This window comes from Triturus cristatus, chromosome 8, assembly GCF_964204655.1.
Source record: "Triturus cristatus chromosome 8, aTriCri1.1, whole genome shotgun sequence".
Classification (NCBI taxonomy): domain Eukaryota; kingdom Metazoa; phylum Chordata; class Amphibia; order Caudata; family Salamandridae; genus Triturus; species Triturus cristatus.
This window is the reverse complement of record NC_140591.1, coordinates 166,706,569-166,722,672: the sequence shown is the minus strand read 5'-3', so window position 1 is coordinate 166,722,672 and position 16,104 is coordinate 166,706,569. Positions and strand designations below refer to the sequence as shown.

At 48.0% G+C, this 16,104-nt stretch overlaps 1 protein-coding gene and 1 pseudogene across 1 annotated transcript in view; one reads left to right on the top strand and one right to left on the bottom strand.

The window, feature by feature from the left end:
• The window catches only part of LOC146801760 (beta-1,3-galactosyltransferase 5-like), a 152,236-nt gene that overhangs the window by 121,117 nt on the left and 15,015 nt on the right, over positions 1-16,104 (top strand). The window lies entirely within an intron of this gene.
• On the bottom strand, positions 6,695-10,404 carry LOC146801761 (centrosomal protein of 131 kDa pseudogene; annotated as a pseudogene).

Sequence of the window (16,104 nt, the reverse complement as noted above, 5' to 3'; positions counted from 1 at the left end):
GTGAAGTAGAAACTTCATTATTGTGCGTACATGGACAATGTATGATCAAGACTCAGTTCCAAATGTGTGACTTACTTGACCGTAGTGTAGGCCGGAGGCAGCAGTAAAGTACGTCAACGAGTAAGGACTAAAGCGTGCCTGTGTCGTGGAGACCGTGATGGTCTGAGGAGGCTGCCAAGGTCGCAGGCCTCTGGCTTGGAGCTTGCGCCGGCACGTGGTGGGCCCTCCTTGACACAAGCCGGTGTCGGCAGGTGATCAGTGTGGCCTGGCTGGGCAGGAGAGGGCTTGATGGGTTCGGGGTCCAGCGGGCCGGGGTACAGCAGGCGCACAGGATCACAGGCAACTCCGCTCACGAGGACGCCATCAGCCTCGTGACGGGGTGAGATGCGCCGCTTTGGCAGAGACGTTGGGCAATCCGGAAATGGACCACACCCAGGGCTACATGCTTTTTATTCACACCCCTACGCTGGCCTGGCGTACGCCGGGCCAGCCCACTCCACTCACGCTTACAGGGGAGACGAAACAGGCAAGATTTTCACGAACTGCCCCACTGGCTAGGGTGACATGGTTGCGTCCTCTGTCCGCTACACTCCATACACCAGCGTGTATGTCGCCATGGATATGGGTGTGTTCTACATACTGCAGTCTGTTCAGCACATCTCCGCCACTCTTGGCATTGTGTGCTTTCCCAATCATGATTCTCCTTCCTCCTTCACACATGCCTGTTTCCCACCTCTCCCCTCTTTCCGCTATTGTGTGGCTGAGGTGCCATGCTGTTAATGGCTCATGTTCACTGCTTTCCCAGGTTACCATAGTAAGTTGTTCTGTCGTGTCTGGTGGGTGGGCATGTTGTTTTGCATGTTGTATGTGATTTTGTGACGTGTGCATTGCGTGGTTGTGGAGCTGAGGTGTGTGGGGTGTTCATTTGGGTCTTGCAAAGAGGCTGCGCATTTCCCTTTGTACCATCCTGGGAGCGCTGGTTGAATTTGGACTGTCGGAGGATGATGAAATCATGCACACTGGCTGGGTATTTGACGACGACATTGGTGGAGATTCCACGGTGTTCGTATGTTGACGGCACATTAATGTGAGATGTGTGCTTTCTGTTGCGATGATTGTGTGCTGTGTCAGCAGGGGGCACAGGTATGACGTGTGCTGTGGATTGCCCCCAACAGGTGCGTGAATCCAGCTATGGCGTATGGTCCTTGCTTGGTCTCCAGCGGATCCTGTGCATTGTGTTGGTCATATAGGGACTGGGGTACCAGGCTGATGGTGATGTCCAGGACAGGTGTGAGGGACTTGGATGTGGCTGGCTGTGAGACTCTTCCGACTCTGGCGGGTGTTGGTTGGGAGGTGCCAGTGGCCAACAGGTGCAGCACAGCCAGCAGCTTTGTGTGGGGTGGGATGTTGGTTGTCCGCTGTGTTGGTGCCGTCAGCCTGTTGGGCGATGATGGTCAGGATACGTAGGATGGTTGTCCATTTGGGCCTGTAGTGGGCAATGACATTGTCAGGTGTTGGGTCTGTGAGACTGGTGCATTTCCTATGGTCCATTGTCTTTGTCTGCGCTGCCTCTGTGGTGGTCCGGGGGGGGCCTTTTTGGGGGTTGGGCTCCTGTGGGTGGTGGCGGTGGGTGATGTGGCCCTCTTGGGTGTCCGGCACGCATGTTCAGTGGCTCCTTGGCATCTGTTGTTCTTCAGGTGTGGCTCTGGGCTGAGCTCGCTGTTGTGGTGCAGGCTGTGGTCCGACTTTGAACCAGGTCTGAGCAGGTGTTAGTTTCCTGGTGCTAACGTGCCTCATCGCATGTTTTGTGTTCTCATCGCCGATGAGGCTGGTCGTTGTGAATGTTGTGTAGTGGTGTTGTCACAGCCTTTTGCTCGGCAACGCCTACTCTGCATCTCATTAGCGATAGTTGCCGGGGTCATCTGTGGCGATGTTTTTGAGGCTGCTATCGCAGGAAAACTGGTGTTGTCGCATGTTAGCACCAGCTTGTGAATGGGGTGGTAGGTTTATCGCAACTTTGGCTGCATTAAGGTGCTGATAACTCGGCGATAGCTCCTTGAGAATATGGCCCTATATCTTTCATATGAAGGAACAAGAGACCTGTGATTTAAGATGTTTGTGTGAATAGTTATGCTGTGAGTACATACTGCAAGGAATAAAATACAGTGAGTCATGAGTTAAATGTATATTGCAGGTCACTTTGCAGTTCTCTGAACTGAAAATAAAACATAGCCTCAGCTCTGGTTTCTAGCATTAACAGAAGTGAAGAAAGGATATGTAAAACCTTTGTTCAGAGGATCATAGTCAAACAAAGAGGTCCAAAACTTAGGTAGACAAAATAATAGCATGGTTTGTAATCAATTGCTCGAATTTATTGAGGTCCTATTGCGCATTTAAACTGGTTTATTAAAACTGGATGTTACAGAAAAAAATCACAGAAATCAATATTAGGAGAAAAGCTCTTTTTAAAGACTTTATTAAAAATTTGTGTCATACATGGCTCAAAGTACAGTGTTCAAATAGCACACACATTTGCAAGTATGTATCAATGAAAAATGCAAGAGGCGGTGAACAATGAACCATAAACAAGCACAAAAACAGTGCCAGCTGTGTCAGTGAAGCTTAGAGTCCTATGCCAGGGAGGGGAGTTTGGAGCAGTCGCATCTGGTAGGATGGGTCCAATCGCCCCCTTTCATTTATCACATTCTGGGCGGGTCGAGGGACCCGCTACGCAATACTAGGGCACCATGTTGTCTCCCCCCGCATGCCTCTCTTCTGACACACTCCTCTCTCTCCAGGGTCGGATTGGTAAGGCGGGCACCCAGGTAATGGCCGGGGGCCGGTGTTGAAGTTCCAGCTGTGGGTTGCTTTTCTGGCAGCCTGGGGGCCGATTTGGGCTGTGTCTGGTGTGTTCAGATGTCGGCAGCAGCCCAGTGGGGGCCTGAGTGGCCTTTCTGGAAGCAGATGGGTGTCCATTACCTCCCTTTTATTAACGGGCAGAGGTGTCACTCTTTTTCTCTCACTGGGCAGGTCAATTAATTTGTGCATACTGAGCAGGGGCGGGGCCTGAGCAGAAGTGGCCTCACTTGTTTTCGGGGGTTTTTAAAACTTGGCCGAAGCAGTGCAAATGTGGGCATCTTTTTTTAGCATGCCCGGGCCGATTTGTAATACTAATCCAACCTTGTCTCTCTCTCTCTCTCGTACATTCATTCCATCCACACTGCCCTGGCCGTCCAATCAGGCAATGCCAGATATCCAGCCTGGGAGAACCATCTTGGGTCTCCATTGGAGGCCCAGCCTTAGGCGCAGCTTCGGCCATTCGGCCACCAATCTCCTCCCACCACTCCTGGTACTGCGCGGCATTCTCATCAGCTCTGACCATCTGTAGTCTCTTCTCTCCAGCTATGGCCCACTCTTGTAGGTCTCCCCTCCATCTAGCCAGCGTGGGTGGCGTAGGTGCCGTCCAGTGTATTACTATTTGGCACCTCGCTAGGAGTAATCCCAGGGATGTGAAGTGGGTGCAGATTTTTGTATCAGTTCGCTGGGGCGGGAGTAGATTAAACAGGCAGTGTCTGGGTGTGGCCTCCAAGAGAGTGGCAGTGATCTCTCCAAGCTCCGCCAGAATGTCTATCCAGTGATGCTCCACAAGGAGGTAAGTCCAGGTCTTGTGCAAGAATGTCGCCTGGCTAGTGTTCTATCTTGGGCCTCCCCGTGTCATGGTGGGAAATTTCTATGAGTGAGGCGGGTGAAGTAGGTGCGCTGCGGTGCAAATAATGAAACTGTTTAAATCTTGTATCACTTGCAACCTCCTTAACCTGTGTGCATGCCCTATCCCATTTGCGGCCCGTCAAGGTCTCACTGAGGTTAGTGTCCCATAGCTGGTTTGCACGTAGTCAGGACCCGCTTTAGCGCTGGTGGCGCTTGGTGCAACAATGTTTGTTAGTGCCCTTTAATGACCACCTCCACCACGGAGTTCATCACCACCACCCTTTAACACTGGCCCTCAAGTCTCCATAACCTCTCTCTCCCAGATGTATTTAATTTGTTATATAGCGCCACTCATACCACTGTAGGGTGTCAATGCACTTTGCATCACACACACATTACAAATCAAACTAACATCAATTGGAGTCCTCACAAAGGAACACTCTTTGATCTTGGGTTTGATCTGTTCTGTCATGGGCATTAGGCCCAGCCACACAACTGGGGCAGAATTTTTATTGGGCAAAATGGGAGAATGCTGGATGGAAGGAGTTAAGTGGATTTCTGCTGATTCTAGAAGTTTCAAGGACAATACTCCTAATTAGTCAAACTGGAGGTTTGCATAGGATTCTGGGTAACACAACCTGGTGAGAGCCATGCAAGCTACCCCATGCTGGAATACCCTAGGTGGCTAGTTTAAAAAAATTTGCAGGTTTGCTAAGTTTCAGATGGTGACGGCTGAGCTACGGTCCAAACTCCACAGCTATCCATGTTGTGTTTTGGGCCGTTTCCTTTCACAGGCACTAAGCCTACCCACGCAAGTGAGGTACCATTTTTATCAGAAAACGTACAGGAGTGCTGGGTGCAAGGACGTTTGTGGCTCCCCATAGATTCCAGAACATTCCATCACAGAAATGTGAGGTAAATGTGCTTGTTTTGTCAAATTTGAGGTTTGCAAGGGATTCTGTGTAACACAACCTGATGGGAGCCACGCAAGTCAGCCCATCCAAGATTCCCCTAGGTGTCTAGTTTTTAAAACTTCACAGGCTTGCTAGGTTTCCCTAGGTGCCAGCTGAGCTTGGGCCCAAACTCTACAGCTAGGCACATAACAAACACGGGTCAGTTTTCAGTGGAAAAATGTGGTGTCTCCGTGGTGTATTTTGGGCTGTTTTCTATCGCTGGCACTAGGCCACCCACACAAAGGAGTTAGCATTTTTATCAGAAGACTTAGGGGAATGCCCTGATGGAAGGAGGTTTGTGGTGAGGAAAAAGTGTGTTTTTAAGTCAAAGTTTGAGGTTTGCAAGGGATTTTGTGTAACACAACCTAAATGAAAGCCACACAAGTCACCCCATGCTGGATTACCCTAGGTGTCTAGTTTCCAAAAATGTATCGGTTTTCTAGGTGTCCCTAGGTGGTGGCTGAGCTAGGGCCCAAGATCCATAGCTAGGCACATTGCAAAAAAGTGTTCGTTTTCAGTGAAAAAATGTGATGTATCCATGTTGCGTTTTGGGTCTTTTCTTATCTTGGGCACTAGGCCTACCCACACAAGTGTGGTACTATTTTTATTGGAGGACTTAGGGAAACACAGAATAGTAGAACAAGTGTTATTACCAATTGAATTTCTCTGCATTTTTGCTTTCCAAATATAAGACTGTGTGTCAGAAAGAAGACATTTTTAGAAATGCTCTGTAATTCATATGCTGGTATGGGTACCCACAAATTTAAAAATGAGCAAATAACCACTACTTTTTAACTCCATATGTTGTGCCCATTTCAGAAATATATAGGTTTCCTAGATACCTATTTTCACTTTTTATATTTTACCACATGAATTACTCTATACGTGGTACACAATGAGAAACCATTGCTACGTGCAGCTCAGTTATTGGCTGAGTACCTTGAGTCCCTGGAAAACCCACAAACCATACACATCCTCACAACCAGAAGGGTCTGGCAGATGTCATTACCATTACTGCTTTTGTAAATTGGCCATTGTGACGAGGAGTTACAAATGAAAATGTTGTCACAAATTGACGTATTTTGTACTAACTTTCAATATTCTTTTTATTTCAACACTTAGGGGCTCATTACGCCATCGTAACGAGAAATCCCCCCTGCCATATTATGATTGGCATTGGGTATCGCGGCAGACACAAAGTCCGTCTGCCGCTTTTCCGCCAGTCGGCAATCGGTCCGATTGCCGGCCAGGTGGTTCTGGGCCAGTAATACAGTGGCGGTGCCTAGAAGGCACCACCAGCCATATTATGAAGTGGGTTGGATACAGGCCCTTCCATGGCGGCATCACGGTTATTGGCTTTGGGGTCCCGTTGCTGGCCCCCGGGGGACTCTGGAGGTGCACTTGGAGGGTACCCATGGTACCCCCCTGCAGTTCCCTGCACCACGTGGCAGGCACCGCATGGTGCCTGCCACGTGGTGAAGGGAAATGCTGTGCATGCCGTTTTACCATTATATACGGTGCTGCTGGCTGGTCCGCAATGGTAAAAGTCCAGGATGCGCCCGCCAATATGGCAGGCACATCGTAATTGGACCTGTGGGACCGCCGCACGCCTGGCGGTCGGCCCCAACACTGTTTTGGTGGCAGGCAGACTGATATCCGCCCGCCATCATAATGAGCCCCTTAGTTTCTTTGTGAAAACCTTCAAGGATCTACACAAATGACCCCTTGCTGTTTTCAAAATTATATTTAGTTTTTCGAAATGTATAGTTGTCCAGCATCCACTATGGGTTTCACACCCTTTTCCACCACAAACTCCAAGGAGTATGAAAGCACAAAACATTGGTAAGATGAGCTATCTCCCAGTAAAATGCACCAAAACGTCCTTCAAGCTGTGAAGATGGTGATTTTAGCTCCACAAACCTTTCACAAAATGTAGCTATTTTTTGGATAATTTCTCGGTCCCCTCCAGGGGAATCCACAAACCCTCTGTACCTTTAGACTCCCTAGGGTTTTGGAAAAAAAGGATGCTTTACTGGTAAAATGCAAACACTGAATGCACACAAATAAAAATGATCAGGGCTCCACCAACCCAACTCTTGGGTTCAGAGAAGCAAAAAGGTCAGGACGGAAGCAGCAAGGGGGGGTGGGAAATGCCACAGCCCAATGCATGTGTGAACCGCCACTCGTGTCCACAGATGGACACTGTACCACTTCCTCTTGGAGGACAGAATTTTATTCCACACTGGGACCTCACTTCGTCAGAAGTTGTTTACGCTGTTGCTCCAACAAGGCCTCCAGGTGGTCAGCTCGCTTTACTGCCGCCTCGTACTGTTTCCGAAGACTGTTCACAGCCTCTTCTTTTTTCACAATTGCCGTTTTTACCCTCTTGTGTACTTCTTCCAGCTCCTCTTCCTTGTCCCGGCTGATCCGTTCCAACTCCAGTCGATGCCTGGCTCTCATTTCGGACGCTTCTGTTTTCAGCCTTTTGTTTTCTTCCTCGGTTAACACCAACCTGTCTGCAAACTCTTGACGAATCACCTCAGACAAGCTGTTCCTCTCTTCGGTTAATCGGTCCTTCACCTTCCGTATGTCTTCTATCTCGTCTTCTTTCTGCTTCAGTAGGCCTTGGAGACGGATATTGTTACCTTCCACTTCCGCCAGGCGTTCCTTCAATCCACTACAGCGTTCCTGTAACTTCCTCTCTGACCTCTCCAGCTCTTGCAGCTCTGCCTCATACTTGTCCCTGACCCTCTTTATCCTGTTTTCTGCTGCCCGCTCACACTCATCCTTAGTGGTGGACATCTCTGCTTCAAGACGCTGAATAACCAGTTCAATCTCTTTATCTCTGCCTTTCCGCACTTCCTCCTTAAGCTTCCGCTCCCGTGAAAGCAGCCATGCCTCCTCTTTCTTCATGTAGTTCTCCTCCCAGGCCTGTTTCTCAATTTCCAATCTCTCCTTTAGGGCTTTGGTTTCAGCCTGGTGACGTCGCTCCTGCTCATCTTTGCTTTTCTCAAACTCCTCTTTCAAAGCCTTGGTGGATAAAGTGCAGTTCTCTTCCAGCTGCCGCCTAAGCTCGTCCAACTCTGCTCTTTGCCTGCTCGCTTGCTGGTTAAGGCGCTCCTTCTCCTCAGACACCTCGCTGTACAGTCGCCTACGTTGCTGCTGTAGGGACTGCTCTTCCTGTTCCAATTGTTTCTCGTACCTCTGCTTAGCTAGCTCTCTCTCCCGCTGACTCAGCTCCTCCTTTTCCCGCTCCAGGTTCTCCTTCAGATCTTCAGGCTGACGTACATAACGCTGGGCAGCTCGCTCGTCCGACTGCAAGAGCTCCGCTTCATGTAAGGCCTTCAGCTTTTTGATCTCTTGTTTATGTTTGGCTATTAGCTTCTGGATTTCAGGCTCCAATCCTTTTACTGTGATTTCTTTAATCTTTTTAGTCTTTTCATCAATCCATTTCTCTCGTCTGACTTTCTCTGTTGCACTCATCAGCTCCTTCAGTTTCTTGATTTCCAGCTCATGCTGCTCCTGCATTTGAGAGAGCTTCTTTGTGTATTTCTGGTCCACCTGCTTCAGTTCCATCACCACCGACTCACACTTCTCACTCAAACGTTTCTTGTCGTCAATGAGCTGGTCAATAAAGGACAGGTGTCGCTGAATAGTTGCCTCATATTGCTCCTTTTGCAGCTTCAGTTGGTGGTTGAGCTCCTTCTCTGCTTCTTTGACATGACGAACTGTCAATTCCCTTTGTTGAGCCAGAGCGGTCTGAAGAAGGTTTGTCACACGCTTCTTCTCCTCCACCTCAAGTCTAAGCTTCATCATGGAGTTGGTTACTTCCGTGGCCACAGCAGATGCCTGCTCCAAATGAGCCACTTCCTCTTCGGATAGGAGCCCCTCTCGCTGGACATTGGATGCTTGGGAATGAGGCCGTTCCTGCTCAGACTTCTCCATCTCATCCAAGAAGCTTATGATGCTCTGCAGCTTAGCTTCAGAGAGCAGGGCCCCATCGTCGGGCATCATTGGAGGGTATGTCATCTTCCCAAACCGATCAAGGTTGTCAGTGGTTAGGGAGTTTGTTCCAGCATCCTCATCAATCCAGGCATATTTATCCTTCCGATATGGCTTGGTCTCTGGCGGAAGCTCTGGCTCCTCCTCCAGCAGCTTCAGGGTATCAAGCAGGTCATGAAGGGTTGTCCTGGACTGGGTCTGGCTAGCGATGATGGTCCCGACCTCCAACTCCTCTGTAGTTGCCTCGGTTGGTAGGCCATCCTGTGGAATTTCATCCACCTTTTTAGTCGATGTAGGGGAAACAGAGTCCGAAGGCAGGAAAACTCCCTCCAGCTCTGTGATACCATGGAAACCCAGACCTGCATTATTCGCCTTGGCACTACTGGGAACTGCATTCTTTGGCATGAAGGCCCTGAAGGGTCTCTTCTTTGCCACAACACCACTTTCCTTTAGTAGTTGCAGCTCTTCCTCTGCAATACGTCTGCTTTCCAAGGACTTCTGGGCCCGCTTCTGGCGCAGCTCCTGAATGGCTGCTATCCTGGCCTGACGGGCCTTTTCTTCACGGATTTTCTTACGCTCTTCTTCTCTCCTCTGCTGCACCTCCAAGGCATTACCTTCCTCAGCAAGTTGCTGCTGCTTTTCCTCTTTCTTGCTTGAGAGCATACGTCGGAGAGCAGCAGCACCCGCCTGGCGCCTCTGTGAATGTCTCCTGTACCAGCGTTGAATAGTGATGGCTGCATGGTTCACCTGCTGGATAAATTGTTCAGCCTCCTCCTCAGACACTTCTGTCCTCTTGGGATGTCCTCCGACTCCTCCAGTGACACTGCCACTGGTGCTACTGGCGTTGTTTCGACTCACATTGCTGTGGCTGGAGAAGTTTTTCTGAGACCTTTTCAAGCTACTGCTCTCATTTTCTTCGTGTGTGGTTGCCTTGATGATATTGTTTAGAGATGTGGCTTTTTGGTTGGAGCTTTTCGGTGTCAGGGCTTTTTCACTTGTGGAGTAGTTGTTGTGCAGCATGGTGGTGACGCAGTTCCCCACTGCACCCTTGTTGCTCCTGTTGTTGGCAGTGAAGTTCGGAGCCAGGGGCAATGTGTGTTCTCTCTTCCTTAAGCCGGCTGGAGAATCAACACTGCTGCCACTGCGAGCACTGGCCGGGATAGGGAAGACTCTGGGTTGCTCATCCAGGATATTCCATGTCGTCTTTTTCTCTGGGGAGACCTTGCTCAGGCTGGCCAACTTTCTTCTCCCATTTGAGCTGCCGCCGAAGAGGGCAAGAAAGTCCTCAGGTGGCTCAGTGCTGAAGCTGCTGCTCATGGTGTGATTCACCTGTGTGGTGCTGTTTGATCGTCGCAAGTTGTTGATAGCAGGAGACCCACCCAAACCAGCATCCTCCAGGGTGTTCCTCTTGGCTTTATTGTCAGTGATGACCGAGACAGAGCGGGCGATGGGCTTCGCTGGCGAGGCGCTGCTGGGCCGTCTAGACACCGACAGCTGGGAGCCCGTGAGGCTGAGGTCAAGCCCATCGCCCCCACCTTGGAAAGAAGTATTGCTACGGGAACTTCGCATGGTGATGATGCAACTGCCAGAGAGACCTCACTTGTCAAGGGATCCCTCGGAAAGATGCAGAGCTGTAATCCCCGGGGGAGGCAGGCTTCCTGCTCGGCGCCTCTCCTGCTACATTCGAAAAGGCCGCCAGTGAAAGTCCCAGCATCCAAGGCAGGGGTCAGAGGGCCATGGGGCCTGCGGGGTCACTGCAGAGGCAGCATTCAGCAGACAAGACTGCAAATCCGGAAAGAATAAAGGCTCCCAAAACTCCACAGAAGGCGTGCCAACAATAAGATCCTCTGAGAACGTCTGTGTGCTCCAGTCAGCAGTCCAGTCGTAACAACTGTAAATCCAAATCAGTGAGTTTTTAACTGTAGTCCAAAAGCCATGTGCCGCGGAGAAACGGTTTCCAAATTCAAGTTTGGCTGTCTCTGCCGCTCTCCTGCGTGGCAGTTTTTTCACTGTCCCTCACCTGTTTTTAAAAAGGATGCATATTTGGTGTGGATTGCTTATGTGGACAAAAGTTATGGAGGCCTGAGTGCGAACTACCCCAAATAGCCAAAAAAAGACTTATTACAGGGGTGGTGGGGGGCGAGAGGCCTAGCAGCGAAAAGGTTAAAGAAAATCTTTTTTGGGAGCAAAAACACACTGCATAAAAAGTTTACATTTTTTTTTAACTTCACACTTGATAAATACTATACAGCATGTTTACAATTTTACATGGATGCAAACTTACATACTTAACCATGTTTCAAGATCAGTCACAGCTGCTCCTGCGATGCAAGAGTGGGGAGGGGATAAAGGGAGGAGAAAAGAATCACTTGCCTGCCGGCCGGGCGGCGCCTCTCTTTGGTCCTCTCCATCCTCTTCCTGGCTTCTGTTTCAACAGGAAGCAGGATAGGCTCCTGTAAGCCAATCACAACGCTGCAATGCAGCATTGTGATTGGTCTGAGTGCCGGGCTTTGGCATTCAGATGGGGAATGGGAGCATGGGCATGTTCTCCAACCAGGCTGTAACACAGCCTGGTTGGAGAACATGCAAAGTGCGCATGCATGTTTGGTCGACCCTGGCACTTCGGAGGGTGCCATCACTTCTCCCCCCTGCGCAGCCTAGCCTGCCCCACAAAACTGCCCCAGCACAGAAAAATAAAATGATAACATCACGTTATTATTATTTTATTTTTCCATTTTTGCCGTGCTGAAAGGCAGTGGGACGACGCTCCTCCACCTTAGCGGAGGAGCCCCCCCCTGAGTAAGACTTACATACTTGATCATAGTTCAAGTAAGAATGTCTTATTTTTGGTGTTCAAAAGTTTTTATTGGTTGTTTTCATACAAAAAAAATACACATACTACAATCAAATACAAACACGATACCAACATAAAATCAATTATAAGACATAAAATATTGATGGGTGGGGTGAAGGTGGTATCATGACAGTCTATGTATTGCATATTAAAGCCTATATGACTGTCTTGTTTTTAAGTGGAGTTCCTGGAATGCCTACACAATATGCACAGACCTCAAAGATGCATCATTTATTGCCTGGACATCGAGATAGCCTGGACATGTCAATCTTTTTAATAAATCCCATGCTGTTAGCATGCCCACCTGGGACAAGGGCTACACAAGAATTACAGCCTTGGGTATGCATACCACCTGCAGAGGCAGAAGCGAAGCTCTGAAAAGGAGACCACACTGGTGAACACATCACCCCTAGATGATACTTGAAACATATTGTGAAAGAACAATAATTATTTTTTTAATCTAGATCCACTGTATCTAGGCAAACAGCTGCGGAAGAAATGTACTGAAGGGGAAATAAACATTTTTGTGCTGTGTAAAAATTCCATCAGTTTCCACTCTCCGTTCTATGGTATTTAATGCATTTCGGGCACCTTGATCTTATTGTCGTTGCTAGACATATGGTGGCAAAGATGCATGGACCCACTGTTACATCTTGCAAGGGAGATGATGTAGGGTCTGTGCAGCGAAAGTCATAAATAGATGTTCATTTGTGCATTATTTAGATGTATTGATTCAAGAGAGTCTAAGCCACTGCCCTGTTCTGTAGCTTGATTTACTTTTTCTTGTCATAATAATAATAATCGCAATAATAAGAATTCATTTTTTCATGTAACACTAGAGGGCGCACTTAAGCCGATTATACGTATTCTCGTGTCCATTAGATGCAGGCATTGCAGTTTGCACACCTCAGAATATTGAGTGCACAGGAACATGCTTCTGGTTAAAGGTATACATTCAAATCGCTGCTTTTGAATTAAACAATGATTAAACCCTGAGAGTTGAAGCCTAGGTTGTTCCATTCATTTCCCGCCCTTTTCACGATGGTAATAATAAACCCATGTGGCAGGCATTATTATGTTATGTTTCCATGTGTATGTTATGTTTATTTGCAAAGCTTGCTATCGCGTGTAAGGGTGTCCCGGTGCTGGCCACACTTGTGCCATTGGTAAGCTCTGTAAATAATGATTATTAGTAAGAAGATGGCACGCTGAATTTACTGTGCCACGGTACAAACACATGAGTTTCCAATAATGCATTTTCTAGTAATAAGCGATGATCTCGCTGAGCTATCCTGATGGTGAAGATCAATAGAATGGCGCACTGAAGATGCAGCATATATATCTGGAGGTGAACTGCTTGGTTTCTATAGGCCTTTTTAGGGCACATTTTCGCTGATTACTGCTACAGAGATATATGTTTGTGTTGGCTTAACATTTTCAAACAAATACAGACACACTTTGGCAAAAGCAATAGCTCAGGTTTTAATGAGAGCCAACTTATTGAAACAACATGTGTATATGTATTACCGCATTAAAGCCAGGCCTGTTTGCTTTGCCAGTGCTTGTTATGATTGGGTTGATGGCGTGTTTGGAATATTTTGGAAACAGTGTGTTTGCAGTTAGGAGATTGTTTGCAATCAGCATAGGCTGTTGCCTGCTTAGTAAGAAAGAATATTGGTGTATTCTCTGTGTTAGTTGAGGAAAATTGGCGATTTAAGCTCTTTGCATAGGAGTGACACCACTGAGGTTCGTGTTCCCTTTTTGGAACAATCGAGTATATGTTTGATGTTTGATGTAGACATAGTACTGTGCTTCGCTTGACACACAGTGTGTTGCCAGCGGCAGCTCCTCCGCTATGGCGGCGCAGCGCCGCCCCTAGGCACTAGGGTGAGTGTTTTGCACTGTTATCAGTGCGAATGCCAGTTCGGCCGGCCGTCTCAGGATGGCCAAACCGTCATGCGCACTGAAGCTCTCTCCAACCCGAGCTGCGCTGCCGGGTTGGAGAGAGCAGGCACAGGCTCCCAGTCTAACTGGGAGTGCATATCGTGGGCCCTCAGGCCAATCCCAACGCGGCTCTCATGCTACCAGCAGCATGAAAGCAGAGTCAGGATTGGCTACAGTGCACTCTGGGAGCCTGTGCCTGCAGTGGAGAGGAGCATGATGTGGCGATGCGGCAGGTAAGTGTTTTTTTGTTTTTCTTTGTCTCGTCATCCGTTTACCTCCCCACCCTTCCTTCCCCCCGCCCGTCACCCTATTGAGACACCAGCCACTACTGCGTTTTGCACTGGGTTCTGCCAAAGGTTTTTTGTACTACTTTCAATGGATTATTGCTGTAACACAAGTGGATTGGGTCTTCACTTGCGGTTGCATTTATGCACTGAGTAATTGTTTGTTATAGTTTTATGGATGCACTCATATTAGTATTACCATTGGCATATCACGAGTTTCTATCTAGTCCTACTTTAGTCATATTGATTTTGAGCTTTGTTTTACGTATTGATCTTTGCTTTATGTTATACTTCTGCTATATGCAGACATTGGTGTGCTAGATACTTTTGTGTGAGTTCTGTATTTTTCCTTGTTTGTGTATTTTGTGTGCTCTGCTGGAGTTCCTGCCACTTTCCAAGAACCGGTGGCATTCATTCCGCAAAGGTTTGACATCCTGAATGCCATGCTGGATTCTGAAGCCCCCCCACCACTACACCGACTTGCAGGAAAACCCTCTGTGCATGCCTGGAAGTGGTGGAATTTTCCAAGTGACAATGACGTGTAGCTTGAGACTAGATGCACCATCTAACAATGTACTGACGGAAAGCGTAAGGATTGTGCCTTCTCCCTCTGAACTCAAGCACTCTCTGGCAAACTCTTTGTCCTGTTTTCAGCAACGATTTTGGTGAGGATGTTGCACAACTGCATCCTTTGTACTAGCCTGGGGACTGATTCAAAGGTTTGATGTGATTGGCTGGACCTCAGTGTTACAGCTGTTGCTTCCTTGGCCAATCTCCTGAGGACATATGGGTTCATTCCCATATCATATGCCGACGATACTCAGCTTCTTTTCCCATTTAACAAATTTACGACTGCAGTCCAGTTAGCCTTCTCCAATGGGATGAGGGCCATATCTCAATGGATGGTAAATAATTTCTTACAATGCAACATGGGAAAGACAGAGGTAATGCTCTTTGGAAAGGCCCCCCTTCTACGGTCACCTGATTGGTGGCCAACTGATCTGGGCCTTCATCCTGCTCCTAAGCTTTTAGTTAAAAATCTGGGCATTCGCCTAGATCAGGCCCTTAGCATAAAGGAGCATGTTGCCCAAACAGCTGGCTCCTGTTTTCATGCAATAGGCCTACTCCGCCGGGTCTTTCCTTTGCTCCCCGATTCTACCCGCAAAACTCTAGTCCAGGCCCTCGTATTAAGCCGCCTGGACTATTGTAACAGCCTGCTGATCTCGGTCAATGATGCCTCACTCAGCAGACTGCAGGTAGTTCCGAATACGGCAGCACGGCTGGTACTGAATGTTCCGCCTAGGACCCCTTCCCACCCCCTCCTTGTAAAGCTGCACTAGCTTCCTATCCGCCAACAGATAGAATTTAAAACGTGCTGCACTATCCACCAGGCATTGCACAACCTGGGCCCCTCCTACCTTTAAGAGAAATTCTTGCCCTATACGCCCTCAAGATCTCTCTGTTCAAGTGTTAAACATCTTCTGGTGGTATAAGAAAGGTTAGACTAGGAAGAAAAGCTCTCTCCTACCTCGGCACCCGCCTTTGGAATAAGCTCTCTCTCTCTCTAAGACAGTGCTCTGAACATCTGAAATTCAGAAAGTTGCTAAAGACCTTCCTATTCAGTGTCTGTTAATCCTGCCAGGATACGCTGCTTCTCTTCACAGTCTGCTTAAGCGCAGAGATACCCCTCCCGGTGTCGATTCTGGCGCTATACAAATAAATAAATAAATAAATAGAAGTGCAATGTTGCAGGGATTCTGCTTATGCACAGAACTATGCGCAGGAACCCAGGACCTCAGAGAATTGTGGTGTACCAAAAACTCCCCTCAGAACCCAGAACCCCTTTTCCGACTAGCTTAGTGTCCCATTCGTTATCCGAGATCTAGCTCGGCGGTCCCAATGTATAGACAACCCAGAACAAGCGACTTAGAACATTCTCAGGAATGGTGGGAATCAGAAATACCTTTTCGTTATTATTCTCATATCAGTCCACAACAGAATAAACAGAGATACGGTTAAAGTTTAAAGAGTTTAATTTATAAACCTCGCGTCCTAAGATGCAGCATTTTAGCTAACATAAGCAGACAAATGGTTAAGATCAGAACCATCAGCATTGTTACAATACCATAGAAAATGAAAGGAGCAATCATAATAAAATGACAGTGGAAAGCAGCCACCCTCCTTTCGCTAATAAACTAAAAGTATTATTATTAAACTATTAGAAGGTCTCTAGGCTTGAATTGGGAACCCCATACCGTATAGGTCAGCTTAGTGGAATCACATCACAGGATCAGCTAGGCTCTCTCCTGGGAACACTCTTCTGCCGACTGACTCTAAAACATGCTGCACTGCAATATTA